This window comes from Siphateles boraxobius, unplaced genomic scaffold (assembly GCF_051911475.1).
Source record: "Siphateles boraxobius isolate OS27281-9 unplaced genomic scaffold, OSU_SipBor_1 54, whole genome shotgun sequence".
Taxonomy (NCBI): Eukaryota; Metazoa; Chordata; class Actinopteri; order Cypriniformes; family Leuciscidae; genus Siphateles; species Siphateles boraxobius.
In genome coordinates this window covers 55,262-70,892 of record NW_027509180.1, presented here as the reverse complement: position 1 = coordinate 70,892, position 15,631 = coordinate 55,262, and positions in this window count along the sequence as shown.

Here is a 15,631-nt window from a genome sequence, read left to right as displayed (position 1 = left end):
CAAATCAATTAAACAATTGGATTTTTTATTTACATTTTTGCTTGATATTAATTTTAGGATAATTGAGTTTAATCGTTTTAGACAAAATTAAGAATGTTAACCTGATTCTATTAAATGGCATTGAATTAATCTTATGTAATAAACAATGTTAATTAAATGTGACATAACCCAGTTATGTAGAACCTGTTGACATAAAAGTAAATCCAACATATATTTTTGATTTTCCAACAACATTTTGATTAAACATTACAAGGTCGAAACATATGCACGGGTGAATTGTTCGCAATAGATCCATAACATGCATTTAGAAAGGATAGATAGCATGGAATTTCTTTAAGTTATTTAAGTTAACTTTACCAAAGATAAAAATGTTAAAGTTCAGTCTCTGAAGCATTTATTAAATTGTCTCTATAGTGAAATTAAAACAAAATTTACCGATTGTATATAACCCTACACGGCGACTTTTAAACAGTAGCCTAAATTCTGAATAAACATATTACGTCTGTAAGATTCTTTAAGGTGTGAAAATTGGATCACGGTTAAACAAAAACAAATAAACCTCTAGCAAGAAACTGAGATAATTTAGAGTAACACAAAACCAGATGCAAAAACGATACTCGGTTACTAACGTAACCTCGGTTCTCTTACAAGAGGGAACGAGTGTTGCGTAAGTTTAGCTTACGCTACGGGAAAGAGTCATCTTCTCGAGATATTGAAGCCAAAAAATTATCCTTAATTTTGTATTCATTGTCAACGCAGTGCAGCAGCTAGCAGACCTAGAGCAGGCCACCTCGCATGCTCATTGGCTGCCCTGCGGGCAACTGCTGCAGCCTACCAGTAAGCCCGGCGTGACGTCACGCCCAATGAAGGGCGCCCGCGCCTTCATAGCGTCACAGCCCGCCAGAATGGGCGTGGCTTAGCGTATAAAAGTAGGGGCTGTAGGCTGACTTCCCTGGTTTTTCGTCGACTGAAGCGAAGTCGCTCGTGGCGCGAGCACGGCCGGTTACGCAATACTCGTTCCCTCTCTAGAGAGAACCGAGGTTACGTTAGTAACCGAGTATCGTTCTCTTACGAGAGGTTCTCTCGTATTGCGTAAGTTTAGCTTACGCTACGGGAACACTTTGTCAACGCCGTGCGCGCCAAGCAACCAAATGAGACCCCGAGCTTTCAGGGGAACCCCATAAGTGGAAAAATAAGGTGGCCAGCCACGCGGGCCATCACTTGTACATAAGCACACATAGGGAATACAGAGTGGCGCGCCGGTCTGTATAGGCACATGGCACATACCCTACTTAGTGCAGCTCAACCAGGAGAGCTGAGTCACGTGAGAGTGATCTGAGCAGGATGATCTGGGCAGAATACACCTCTCCTTCACACTGACAACAGTTTAGTCTGCAAGGCAGGAACTTCTAGGTTATAAAACCTGACAAAGGTAGACGGGGATGCTCCAGCCCGCCGCTACACATATGTCATGGATAAAAATCCCACTGGACCATGCCCACGGCGAGGCCACGCCTCTCGTGGAATGAGCCCTGATGCCCAGAGGGCATTGCAGACTCTTTGACGCGTAAGCGGCCGCTATAGCGTCCACTATCCATCTGGACAGGCTCTGTTTCGAGGAGGCGAGACCCTTGGTGCGCCCACCAAACGAAACAAAAAAGCTGTTCTGAACGCCTGAAGGAGGCGGAGCGCGTAATGTAAAATCTCAGCACCCTGACAGGGCAGAGGAGATTCACATAACTTTCGCTGTCAGATGCTGGCAGAGCTGACAGCGAAATAACTTGCGCTCTGAATGGACTTGCGCTCTGAATCACTTTAGGAACATAGCCATGTCTAGGTCTGAGGATGACTGTAGAGTCATTCGGCCCGAACTCAAGACACGACGCGCTAACAGACAGCGCGTGCAGGTCCCCTACACTTTTTACTGACGACAGTGCAGTCAGAAAGACGGTTTTCAGTGATAGATATTTCAACCCCACGGAGTCTAGTGGTTCAAATGGAAAGGCTTTCAGGGCCTCGAGGACCAATGAAAGATCCCACATAGGAACCGACGGGGGGCGCGGCGGGTTCATCCTTCTAGCTCCTCTAAGGAAGCGGATGACCAACTCATGTCTTCCCAGTGACTGGCCGTTCGTCGATTCTGCGAACGCTGCCACGGCCGCCACGTATACTTTGAGCGTGGATGGGGACCTCCCCTTATCCAACAGCTCTTGTAGGTAGGTGAGCAGATGCGCCACCCCGCATGTCCGTGGGTCCAGACCTCTGTCGGCATACGGAGAACACCGACCATTTAGACGCGTAGAGCCTTCTTGTGGAAGGAGCTCTAGACTGCGTGATCGTGTTCATCACTCCTTCTGGCAGGGCAACGAGTACCCGTTGATCAACCATGCGTGCAGAGACCAGCGCTCTGGATGGGGATGCCAGATCGTGCCGCGAGCCTGAGAGAGGAGATCTGCCCTCACCGGAATCGGCCACGGAGCTGTATGTGACAGCCGTGCTAGTTCCGGGAACCAATCTGATTCTCCCAACGTGGGGCTATGAGGAGCACCGAGTGGCGCGTTTCCCTGATTCTCTTGATCACCTGTGGTAACAGAGAGACCGGAGGGAAAGCATATAGCGGGAGGCTGGGCCAACCTGGGCCAGCGCGTCCTCGTCCTTCGAGAAGAACGTCGGGCATTGAGCGTTGTCTTTTGACGCAAATAGGTTGACTTCCGCTCTGCCGAATAGGCGCCACAGCTTCTGGACCGTTTGGGGGTGCAGGGATCATTCCCCTGGGGGAACATTGTCCACAGTTTGTCTGGGCCGTCGTTCAAATGGCCAGGCACATGCGCCGCCCTCAACGAGCGCAGGTGCATCTGAGACCAAATAAGGAGGCGTTCCGTCAGATTGCAGAGATTTCTGGATCTGACACCGCCCTGACGGTTTACATAGGATACCACAGACATGTTGTCCGAGCGGAGAAGAACATGCTGGTCCTGTATGAACGGGAGGAAGCGCTTCAGTGCGTTCTCGACCGCTATCATCTCGAGACAGTTTATGTGAAAAGTCTTCTCTTGGTCTGACCACTGGCCGAAGACCGGTCTGCCCTCGAACAGCGCGCCCCAACCCGAGTTGGACGCGTCTGTCGAAATGACTTTCCGATAAGAGATGGTTCCCATCATCACTCCCTGCTGGTACCAGTCGGCTACTAACCAGGGCTGCAGAGCCGCTATGCAGGTCTGAGTCAATCTGATTTTCTGGCCGACCAGCGTTGCAGCGGGCGCATGCGCAGTAGGCCCAGCTGAAGCACCGCTGCAGCTGATGCCATACAGCCCAACATCCTTTGAAATGTTTTCAAAGGGAGAAAGCTGCCCTTCTGGAAAGATGCGGCTAGGTGGCGAACGGCGGGCGCGCTGTGTCGATTAACGAGCCGTCATGGTCACCGAGTCCAGTTCTATTCCTAAAAAGGAAATTGACTGGCTGGGCAGTAATGAGCTCTTGGTCCAGTTGACCGTGAGACCCAAGCTTTCCAGGTGACTGAGAAGCACTGTTCTGTGAGATAGCAGTTCTGTCTCTGACTGTGGCAATATCAGCCAATCGTCCAGATAGTTCATTATTCGCAGCCCCTGACTTCTCAGGGGGGCGAGCGCCGCGTCCATGCACTTCGTAAATGTACGGGGTGCTAGGGACAGGCCGAATGGCAGGATGGTGTATTGATATACCTGACCGTCGAAGGCGAATCTCAACAATTGCCTGTTACGGGGTACTATCTGAATCTGAAAATAGGCATCCTTCAGATCTAGAGAAATAAACCAGTCCCTCGGGCGAACGTGCGAGAGGATTTTCCTGGTCGCACGCATTTTGAACGGTCTTTTTGCAAGCACTTTGTTCAAATGTCTCAGATCTAGGATAGGTCTAGATGGGGAACATTCTTTTGTCACTTTTTGACGCGCGAGCAGCGCTCCGGGCGGAAAAGCTTCCTGTAAGCGTGAGCGCGTGTGCGCGGGCACGAGACTTACAAGTGTATTTGATGCCCCGATCATAATGGATGGGGAGCGTTTTATTAATGCCCTGCGTTTTGTGATAACACTTAAACGCGTGGGCGGAGCCCTGGGGGAGGTTAGTGTTAGCAAGCGTGAACGCACTCTGGCGGGCACGAGACTTACATTCATAACCTGCTTTCTTTTGTGAAACTGACCCGGAGCCAAAAGCGCGCTCTCGGTTCTGGGCAATGGCTGCTCGCTGTAAGCCGAAACCGGCTGATATATGTGAGATGTCCCAATCATAAGGGATGGGGAAAATTTTTTTTTTTTCACTTTTTGACGCGCGAGCAGTGCTCCGGGCGGAAAAGCTTCCTGTAAGCTTGAGCGCGTGTGCGCGGGCACTAGACTTACAAGTGTATTTGACGCCCCGATAATAATGGATGGGGAGCGTTTTATTAATGCCCTGCGTTTTGTGATAACACTTAAACGCGCGGGCGGAGCCCGGGGGGAGGTTTGTGTTAGCAAGCGTGAACGCACTCTGGCGGGCACGAGACTTACATTCATAACCTGCTTTCTTTTGTGAAACTGACCCGGAGCCGAAAGCGCGCTCTTGGTTCTGGGCAATTGCTGCTCGCTGTAAGCCGAGACCGGCTGATTTATGTGAGATGTCCCAATCATAAGGGATGGGGAACACCGACGGGTTGTATTGGCTGCCAAATACACCGTTGCAGTAGCCTTATCTAAGGGGACTGACAGGGCGAGACATTTCGACGGCGGCGCGCAAGCCCGTCCGGGTCATGCAGAGAGCTCGAGAGGGCTCTGCATGACGCGCGAACGGGGACGCGAGGGCGGGGTAGCTCACTTGTAACATAAAGAGAGCTAGCCGCGTGCTCGGTGGTCGAGCAGATCTGGAACAGTGTTTGTACGAGGGCGCGCGCATGGGTTGTGGGAACGGGACCTACATGTAACACAGATGATGCCCGTCCGGGTCATGCAGAGAGCTCGAGAGGGCTCTGCATGACACGAGGGCGGGATAGCTCTCTTGTAACGTAAAGAGAGCTTGCCGCATGCTCGTACGTGTCCCTCGGCCTCATCCTCAGATGCGACGGCAGTGAGGCTCGTGAGCGGCAGCTGCGCGTCGGTGAGGAGGGGTGGGGGGTGTTGAAGGCTTCGAGTCGAGCCTGCAGGGTCGACAGCGGAAGCGCTTCACAGAGCTTGCAGCCCCGGAAGTGCGAGGCGTCTTAAAAAAGACACTCGCTGCTCTTTTAGAATAGGTTTTAGCAAGGTAAAGGATACGTCGCCGGATAGCGTAGTTCGCACGGATGGCTTAAGGTGACGAAGGCGCCGGGCTTCCTCAGCGCTGTCTTAAGCTGGCTGTTCGCTGTTCGACGGCGGCGGTGGCTTCTCTCAGATCCAGCGATGCGAAGAGACCAACAATCAGGGAAGTCAGCCTACAGCCCCTATGTTTATACGCTAAGCCACGCCCATTTTGGCGGGCTGTGACGCTATGAAGGCGCGGGCGCCCTTCATTGGGCATGACGTCACACCTGGCTCACTGGTAGGCTGCAGCAGTTGCCGGCAGGGCAGCCAATGAGCACGCGAGATGGCCTGCTCTAGGTCTGCTAGCTGCTGCACTGCGTTGACAATGAATACAAAATTAAGGATAATTTTTTGGCTTCAATATCTCGAGAAGATGAATCTTTCCCGTAGCGTAAGCTAAACTTACGCAATACGAGAGAACCTCTCGTAAGAGAACTCGATACATTATAATATCATTGGTTTTGCTGTAACACATTGGTCTTTTCAATACCTTTTGACACTTACCAATGCTTAAACTCAACTTAAACTGCTTGTCTATTGTTGAAAAGATGTTGTGTAACAGATACAATACCCAGCATTCAAAGTTATTAAATCAAGCAAATTCATGTGAATACTGTCATATATGACAAAAGAAGACGAGAAGACCTAGAGTTCACTAACATTACATATAGGAAACAGATATCCGGGGGGAAGTGTAAAGAAAACACCACACAAACATTACAATCACACCCATGTAACGACTGAGACAAGTCAGACACAAGTATTTGTACTAAATGTTATGTACTAAAACAATCTTTGAAACTCACTCTGGGATCTGTGGTCCCATCCCTCAGTGAGGGCAAGAAGGTCTTAGTAACCATAACTACGATCAGATAAGTTGGTTTTATTGCTCTTAAGAATGTGGTCAGGGCCCCTGCCATTAGAACCTACAGACATTAAAACAGACTTCCCTGCATTCATTTATGATCTATAAATGAGCATGCATCCAAGAACATTTTTGTGAATGATTTATTGTCTTATGTATTTTATGTACTATGTATTTGATACTACTGTATGTATTTTATAATAGAACCAACGATCAATGTAACCTCACCTATACAATGTTTGGTCTCTATAACTTGGTACTTTGAAGATCAGATTACTGTGTACATCAGAGGTCTTCAATCCTGCTCCTGGAGGGCCGCTGTCCTGCAGAGTTTAGTTCCAACCCTAATCAAACACACCTGAATCAGCTCATCCAGCTCTTCAGGATCGCTTGAATATACAAAGGCAGGTGTGCTGAAGCAGGTTGGAACTAAACTCTGCAGGACAGTGGCCCTCCAGGAGCAGGACTGAAGACCTCTGGTGTACATGATATGTCGATAACAACAACGTTGGTATCTCGCAGATGTCCCCTTCCACTTCTTCACTAACACCTACCATTGGTTTTTCTGGCACTCAGCCCACATTGGCGTAGCCCATGGCGAATTAGCCCTCCATTTTATAATTTTATACATCTCTCTGGACATTATTTTGGTCAACTCTGAGGTTTGTGTTCCAAGCAGCCAGCGGTGCGATGGACAGTGCACAGCCTGCACCTATCTCCCCATAGGTGTATGGATGTTTTCTCCCCTGACCTGACTAGAGTTTCATATATTCATATTCTCATTTTTACATTTTCATATTTCGTTTTTTCTTTTTAATGGGGAATGGTTGGGTTGTAAATGTTTCTGTGTAGATTTAGCAGAGAACTCCCTTCGAAATTGAGAAAGAAAAAAATGGAGAGAAAGAGTGAGGAAGAGGATCGGGAATTTAAGGCCCTAATTAGGGTGTTGCATAAGTTCCTGAGTGCTTACCATCAGGTGTTTGAAATGGAGGTGGGGGCGGACAAGAGTTGCCCGCCTGCAAAGCTCCAGGGGATGGCTATCCAGATTTCGTCGGGGGTACAGCCGGCGTTTCCCAGGGTTGACATCTGAGTGGTTAATCTTTGGGAACGCCAAGCACTGGCTGAACACCAGGGTCAATATCCTGGGAGGCCACTACGAAAGGGCTCTGCAGGAAGCCAGTCAGGCTTGATGGGAAATTGCCATCAAGTGGACCCGCCGGAGCACTAAGCGCCTTGGAGAGAGGACGATTTGGCAGGCCTCAGGAGTGGTGGCCAGGCTTATGAGCCAAGAGGATCCCCAGGAGGAGGGTGAGGGAGCGAGTCAGTCCCCAAGGGCAAGGGCCATACATTTGTGGCTTGGGCCATCCTCTCACCCAGGAGGAAAGGTCAGGTTCCGGGAGGAGGATGAAGAGGATGGGGCGCACAGTAGCGCCGAGGGGCACCGGGAAACAGTGCCACTGCCCGAGGGTCACCGGAAGGTGCCGGTGAGGCAGCCTCAGGCATCTGGGGGGCCTCCGGCTGTTATGCCCAAAAAGGGTGACGCCCCACCAAAGAACTCGGGGAGAGTCCAGAATACTGTCTGGAAGAAATCGAGGACCTAGAGAGGATCTGCCTGGCAACAAACCTGGCAACAAAAATCTGCCTGGGAGTCTGCCGTCTCTGGCTCCATTGGGGCGCTCGGGACCAAAAGGGAAGGAGCTGGAGTCCAAGGTCTGTTTTGATCCTGGGAGCTTCAAACCTGAGCCGTTTCCCTCGGGTGGGGAACGGGGAGGTGGAAGTGCATAGCTACCCAGGGGCCAATCTGGCTCAGGCCTACAATATCTTGAAGCACAGGACACCGGTCTTCCACAAAGCCAGGCAGGTGGTGTTGGCTTTCGGGCTGAATGACCGGACCCAGGCCAACTTGGAGACTACGAAACAGAATATGGTGCGGATCCATCTCTTCCCTCTTGGCTCTCAACGAAGGCGGTCGCATTTCTCTCCCTCTCCCTCCCCTCGCCTCTCCTGCTTTGCTTCTCTCGTCACGTCTACTGTCTTGTACTTTGAGAGACCCTCGCTACACTGCTCTCCAAAACCAAGAAATTATGGATTTGATCAACTGGTCTCTCAACGCAATTGACACCATCTTCTCGACGAGAAGCTTGGGTTCGGGGGAACCTGACTGCCCTGCCGGGACGTTCGCAGCTGGCTACACGATGGACGCGTGGGAGAGGTGGCGGGTCGTGTGTCTGGCGGCTCTTTCCGTGGAGGACGTTGAAGATATCTACCTATTCGGCACCATGATAACAGGTCTTCTGCTGATTGGATTAGGCATTGCCCTGGTTTACCGAGGAACTAAGGAGACGGTGACAGCTGTCAAAAGCCCCGCAAGGCTGCCCGTGATGATTGAAGCGGTGGGCAGAGCTGTCTGCACTCAGACTGGGTCTATGAACCACAATATGGATAACATCATGGAGAAGCTCACAGCTTTGCAAAGGCAAATGGATCGTTTCAGAGACCAAAACGGACCAGGAGAATAGCCTGCATAAATTGAATGCGGCTACTCGCCCGAAGACCAAACAATCCCAATCTTATCTGTTTCGGCACCCCCCTACCAGCACTGGCCTTGGCCAAGGCCGCTGCTGGAACAACAACTCTCCCGGAAGAGCACTGCAGTGAGCCGCTCTTGCATTCCTTCCCCGACTCCTCAGACACCTGCTGATTGTTGACTCTGCCTGGGACATGATCAAGGTTGTCTCCATGGCAACTTGCTGTGTATCGCTATGACAATCCTGCGGACTGAGGCTCCTAGATTATGGTGCTGGCTTAGCGACTCTCTCCAGGCCTACACACACATGAACTTACACATACACAGATATGCACCTAACCCACACCCCATCCCACGCCTTCGCCGCTTCGTACCCCCAGTCTGACAGGCGGGTCTGTGACCAGCGCCATAATGGCTGCAGGACCGGATGCTGCTTGCCTGGGCTGGACTACCTCCATCCCCCACTCCCCACCATGTTGCAATGTCTTGTTTGTAGAGTGTACTGTTTATGTGCTAATGTTGCTGAGGTGTTTTTTCCTGTTCCCAGACTGTTCTCCTTACAGGAGCATAGTCTGGGGGTCGCCTTTTTTTTCTCCTCACCTCTCCTCATGTCATGCTGTTTTTTTGTTTTTCTCAAGTTGGCGCTGAATATAGCAGCCTCGGTAACACCTTATTACCAAAGCAAATTCCTTGTATGTGCACAACACTACTTGGCAATAAAAATTCTTGATTCTTGATTCTTGATTGATTCTTGATCCAGGAGGCGGCGATTGCGACGTTTCCCAACGCGGTGGTCCACATTCCCTTAATCAACTTTGATCCGGGCCTGCCGGAGCAGCAGGTGCAAAATCTCAAGGTCAATAACGAGATGATCTTTAAAACGGAGCGGTGCATCCCCCTCCTGCTGGAAGACCATTTTCAGGTGGGGGAGGACAGGATCCACTGGACCCCAGCAACGGCCCGAGCAATGCTGCAGCACTGGCTGCAGCATTTAAACTGCTAGGGGGGCCTTCCAATCAGGGCTCCTTTTCTGTTCACAATAAAGGAGGTTCTGTCATTAACTTGTCTCAGTGTTTTCAGTACACACCGGCACAGGTTCGTTTACTAGATAGAGGCTTGTTATTTATTCCGTCCCATCTTGTGAAAAGAGTTGACAGAAGTTCATTGCTAGCAGATTTGGGTCAGTTTCATGCTAGGATAAAAAGAGTGGTTTTCTTTGGGCCAAGCACGGATACTGAGGGCCAAATCCGGCCATTTTGTGAGAGCTCGGGATGGATACCTCTGCCCCAGAAATTGCCTGGGGAAGTGTGGAACTTTTTTGAGAAAAACTTGGAAGTGGTCCAGGCAGCTTTATCAGGGGCACGGGCCCCGATACCTAACTTACCCCCGGATGAAATAAGGGCCTTAGAGGAGTTAGCTCGCAGACGCGACATTGTGATTAAACCCGCAGACAAGGGAAGTACTGTGGCAATCATGGATAGAGCGCGTTATGTGCAGGAGGGGCTAAGGCAATTGACAGATGAGTCCTTTTATTCAAAGTTAACGGCTCCCATCTTTATGGAATCGGTCCCCCGCATTGAGGGTGTGGTGGATACCTTACTGAGGACAGGCTTCATTTGCAAGCGGCAGGCAAACTATTTAGTAGGGGAAGTTAGGCCGAGGCCGAGGCGTTTTTAATTACTTCCAAAGGTTCACAAGCCTCGGGATAAATGGCCGAACCCCTTCATGCCTCCGGGTCGCCAGATAGTCTCGGATTTTGGGAGCGAGAGTCACAGAGTAGCGGAGTTCATTTACTTTTATCTTAATCCCTTATCCACTAAGCATTTTAACTACATTAGGGATACCTATGACTTTTTGGAAAAGGTGAAGGGCCTGAGAGTGGCACCGGATGCATTCTTATTCTCACTGGATGTGGAAAGCCTTTACACCAACATTGAGACTCCCCTAGGATTGGAGGCGGTGTGAGATTGTTTTGCCAGGTTCCCCGACGCTTCTCGACCGGATGAGGCGATTCTGGAGCTTTGAGAGTTAAGTTTGACCCGTAATGATTTTGAATTTGAGGGTGAATTTTATCTACAGATCAAGGGTACGGCTATGGGCAAAAGGTTTGTACCGGCTTATGCAAACATATACATGGCCCAATGGGAGGAAACTTTCTTTCCCAAATGTGAGAGGGTCCCCTTATTATACTTTCGGTTCCTGGACGATGTCTGGGGAGTATGGGATCACAGTCAACAGGACTTTGAAGCCTTTTTCGGGGTGTTAAATGCACATCATGCCTCTATTAAGGTTTTAGCAGTTACAGAGGAACAGGCCATAGAGTTTCTGGATACAATAGTGTACAAGGGGCCTGAGTTTCCTTCCACAGGACAGTTGGACTTCAAAATGTTCTTTAAAGAAACAGACACCCATGCGTTACTGCACCATTGGAGCTACCATCCAAAACACACGTTTAGAAGTATAGTATTATCTCAGCTTCTGAGGTTCAGGAGGATCTGTTCGCAAGAGGAGAGCTTTCAGGAGGCTAAGTGTACGTTGTTGCAAGCCCTTCGGGGTAGGGGTTATTCAAGATCATGGCTTAGGGCAATTTATAAAGAGCACTACCGGTCGCAGGTAAGTTTGAAGCCCAGACCCTCGGGGGAAGGTAAGGTCTTAGTCCCAGCCATATTTTCGTACACTCCAGAGGCTGCCAGGCTCACAAAGGAGATCAGGGGCAGTTTTGCGGGAACATTGGCAGACACCCCTGAAGGTCAGGATATTACGCTCCTAGCAGCCTACAAGAGAAACATGAATTTGAGAGATCTGCTAGTCCATAGCAGGCTTCCCAAAGGTAGGGAGAGATCACGATCACGGTTGGTAAGGAGACCTCAAACCATTAAAGTTTTGGGCCAACCATCTGCATTCTTTCTTCCTAACATCCCGTTGAAAACGGAGAATTGTGTCTATGGGATACAATGTGGTCGGTGGGGTAAGCAATATGTTGGTCAGACAAAGAATTCAATCCGGACCCGTATGTACCAGCACAGGTATGTTATTCGAAATGGATTATTGAATACAAGTAGGCGTTCTCTAGTTGAGCATTTCCGACGGCATGGGGTGCAGAAACTGCGAATAAGGGGTCTGGAACACAACCCGAAATGGACCTTAAGACAGAGGTTGGATAGAGAGATTGAAAACCAGGGTCCCAAATGGTCTCAATGAAAGAAGGGAGGTTTTGGGAACATAGATGGGAGGGCAGGTTGACAGCTCCTGAAAACAACAACGAGAAAACCAACAAAAAAACAAAAAAGTTAGAGAATTTTTTCAATGAGGGGCATGGTGTGATGATGAGGAGAAATTTGGGAAAGATTGTCCCGGAATTTATTCCCTTTTCTGAGCCCCTTTTGGAATAAGTTCAACTTTTCAGAAGATTCGTTTTCTTCTTAAAGGAAGTTCAACTCTTAAAGGAAGTTCAACTCAAAATCGTTTTTCCAAGAGAATTTCGAAATCAAGAAAATTAGTTCTTTCTTAAAGGAAGTTAAACTTTTTGAAAAAAAAAAATCCCCCCCCCAAAAAATATATATACATATATATACACACACACATATATATATATATATATATATATATATATATGGGGGAAGGTACTGTACCATATATTGGAGCCTGGTGGTGCCAGAGGCACGGACCAAGCCCATTCGATCGAGCGTGGCACGATTAGTATATGGAAAAGACTTGAGCGCTGTTGGTGCCAACATAAGGTGGATGCAGTACCGTATATTGCTGCCTGGTGGCGCTAGAGGTCCCAAAACAGGTGCAATCGACTCCCTGTCCCCTAAATAGTATTCAGACCGAGTTTCAGCTCTCTAGGACCTATAGAAACCCTAAAATAACAATAATAAAATAATAATTATTAACAATTATTTAAAAATATATAATTATACTATTATAACAATAAAAAATAAAAAATAAAAAAAATTGAATAACAATGTATATATACACTCACCTAAAGGATTATTAGGAACACCATACTAATACTGTGTTTGACCCCCTATCGCCGTCAGAACTGCCTTAATTCTACGTGGCATTGATTCAACAAGGTGCTGAAAGCATTCTTTAGAAATGTTGGCCCATATTGATAGGATAGCATCTTGCAGTTGATGGAGATTTGTGGGATGCACATCCAGGGCACGAAGCTCCCGTTCCACCACATCCCAAAGATGCTCTATTGGGTTGAGACCTGGTGACACTGGGGGCCATTTTAGTACAGTGAACTCAGTGTCATGTTCAAGAAACCAATGTGAAATGATTCGAGCTTTGTGACATGGTGCATTATCCTGCTGGAAGTAGCCATCAGAGGATCGGTACATGGTGGCCATAAAGGGATGGACATGGTCAGAAACAATGCTCAGGTAGGCCGTGGCATTTCAACGATGCCCAATTGGCACTAAGGGGCCTAAAGTGTGCCAAGAAAACATCCCCCACACCATTACACCACCACCACCAGCCTGCACAGTGGTAACAAGGCATGATGGATCCATGTTCTCATTCTGTTTACGCCAAATTCTGACTCTACCATCTGAATGTCTCAACAGAAATCGAGACTCATCAGACCAGGCAACATTTTTCCAGTCTTCAACTGTCCAATTTTGGTGAGCTCTTGCAAATCATCCGCCTCAAGATTGTGCGTGTTGTGGCTTCACAAATGCTTTGCTGCATACCTCGGTTGTAACGAGTGGTTATTTCAGTCAAAGTTGCACTTCTATCAGCTTGAATCAGTCAGCCCATTCTCCTCTGACCTCTAGCATCAACAAGGCATTTGTTGCATGCTTTTAAACTGGATTGTGTGTGTATTTATATATACAAAATAATTATACACAGTGCACACACATATATTTGGAAACACAAACTTTTAATTTGGATGCGATTTATCGCGATTAATCTTTTCCCAGCCCTAATATATATATATATATATATATATATATATATATATATATATATATATATATATATATATATATATATATATATATATATATATATATATATATATAACAAGCCGCCACCCCGGTGCCTTTAGGGTTATTGTGCACGACGTGCAAAAACATAACCCTGCTTTGACTGTTGAAAAGAAGTGTGTTGTAGAGCTTGCATCAGTGTGGGCTCTGCAAAAGTGCGCATCGAAGGCATATATCAACCACAAAGTATGCTTGACAAACCTTCTAAAACCTAAAATGAAAAATGAGACACTCTACAGTCTCATGGATTCAACGGACACATGAAATAACTACACAAGATACTTGTGCGATACTGAGTGTACATTTAACAAAAATACAGAAAAAGAGGTATTTGGCATAGTATAATCTAAATCATCATGTGTCATAAAAGACGACATTTCATTAATTGCCTCAAAGACTTTGTCATTACAATAAATACTTTTTTCTTTGAAGTCTTTTATTGTCAAACCAGACAAACCAGACAAAGTTCTTACGCGACTTAATGCTACATAAGTCTGTCCTGCAGTAAAAACTCTTTTTAAACTAACAACAGGACTATCTACAGTTAAACCCTGAACTTTATTAACTGTGCACGCCCAAGCTAATTTTAAAGGAAACTGTCGACGGAGTCCACCTTTCGTACAAACGGTTTCTTCTTCTACATATATTGGTGTAGATTGAACCACTCTTGCTGGTTCAGTCTAACACTGCTTACGTCTTTTCATCCCCACATTACTATCATCAAAACAAACGTGAATAGTTTCAGGTAATTTATTTTTATCTGAACGTGCAATGTGTGTAACTGTACCACAAACACCATTAACTAGTCCATCATTGATATCAATATTTTTAATAAACATGACACGTGCATTTATTCCTAAAAGCAACTTTGCTGCCAAGTTAGTATTATAAACTTTTACATGATGTCTAACAAGTAATTCTAATTTACCAGTCTGCTTGCTACGTGCAAAATCTTCAGCCTCAATAGTTTCAATATCTTCGCAGATTTTAATTAATTGCTCTTGGTTGTGCTCATGTACTTCATCATTAGTAGAAAATATATGTAAAGAGTCTTTATTTTCATCATTCTCACAACTTTATAGTATTTCCAAATCTTCTTTTTTTAGTGGAGATTTCCTGTTTCGCCTTCTTAGTCCATTTAATAATTCAGCTAAAGTGCTGTCTTGTTGTCTAACAACCTGTGTCAACTCTACAACACTAAAATAATTCATCCATAAATCGATTCCTGGTACATCCACAAAGAGCGGTTTACCCTTCACAGGAGGTAATTGGAAGAAATCGCCAACAGCTATGACAGCAATATTACCAAAAATAGAAAAATCTCCAGTTTGCTTAATTTGTCTCAATCGTCCATGAATATATGTTAGCAGTTTATGGTCTACCATTGATATTTCATCTATAATTAATATTTGAAGGCTGTGGAATTTTGTGCGTAAAGAATTTAGCTTGTCTTCGCTCAAAGGGGTGTATGGCAACTTCACATTTGTGCTAATACAAAAGGTTGTATGAATTGTTGAAGTTTTTAGTTGGTACGATGCAATGCCGGTAGGAGCGGTTAAAAGAACAGTAATGTCATCTGGGTGCAGAGAAGTTTGAGACAGTAATCCTGTTGCTTCATATTGTATGGCTTTAATTAAATGACTTTTTCCTGTGCCTGCTCCACCAGTAATAAATACATGAAATGGTTTTGGGCTTTCTCCTCTGATTTTATTCAAACACCACTGTCTAATTTTATAGAAAACAGCCATCTGGGTTTTGTTTAAAGAGCGAATTAAGCTCAAGCCATCTACACGATTCAGACAGTTATCTTTTTTTTCTATCTGAGCATTTTGCTGATTGTTACATGCTAAATCTGGAATGCTCTCATATCCCTCTATTTCCTGATCTGTTTCCTGTCTTACCTGTTTACACTCAAAACGTTGTAATTGCTGTTCAGGACAAAGTGCACACCATGAATTTT